This window comes from Limulus polyphemus, unplaced genomic scaffold (genome assembly GCF_000517525.1).
Source record: "Limulus polyphemus unplaced genomic scaffold, Limulus_polyphemus-2.1.2 Scaffold2951, whole genome shotgun sequence".
Lineage (NCBI taxonomy): Eukaryota > Metazoa > Arthropoda > Merostomata > Xiphosura > Limulidae > Limulus > Limulus polyphemus.
In genome coordinates, this window is record NW_013668561.1 from 35063 (window position 1) to 35341 (window position 279).

Genomic DNA, 279 nt, shown 5'->3' on the forward strand with positions numbered 1-279 from the left:
CTTGAATTTTCGTTCGTAATATGTAGACTTTCTTTTATCAACAGTTCGTGATCATTACAGCCATAAGTTAATATCAACAAATCAGTTCAAACGTTAGTAGCTAAAATAGTTGATGCACTAGTGTGGTTCAAATAAAAATGTGGAGCAAGAGCATTTCACGCTTTGATAATAAGAGCGTTAATGGCGAAAATAAGTAAAAGATGGAGTTCAAAAGGAAAACATATACGAGCTTAGTTCAAGCATTAGTTATTAACCCTATAAATTAAAGCTCAGATTTTT